A 244-nucleotide genomic window follows, 5' to 3' on the forward strand; every position below is an offset into this window, starting at 1 on the left:
AAAAAAAACACAGGACTTAGATTCACAAAACATTGAATGAACCGAATGATTCCCTGTGGACCTTCATATAAACACTTAACACTCATTTTAAGTCGCGTTGCTACAGTATATATCGTAAGAAGTATTCACTCTATTTAACACTCTATTCTATCTATTCCATCACTATGTACGTTGCTGGGTATCAGGAATTAGATTTTTTTACATAGCCTTTATGTAATTTATCAGCGTCCCAAATTTCGAGACG

This window comes from Penaeus monodon, chromosome 24 (assembly GCF_015228065.2).
Source record: "Penaeus monodon isolate SGIC_2016 chromosome 24, NSTDA_Pmon_1, whole genome shotgun sequence".
Lineage (NCBI taxonomy): Eukaryota > Metazoa > Arthropoda > Malacostraca > Decapoda > Penaeidae > Penaeus > Penaeus monodon.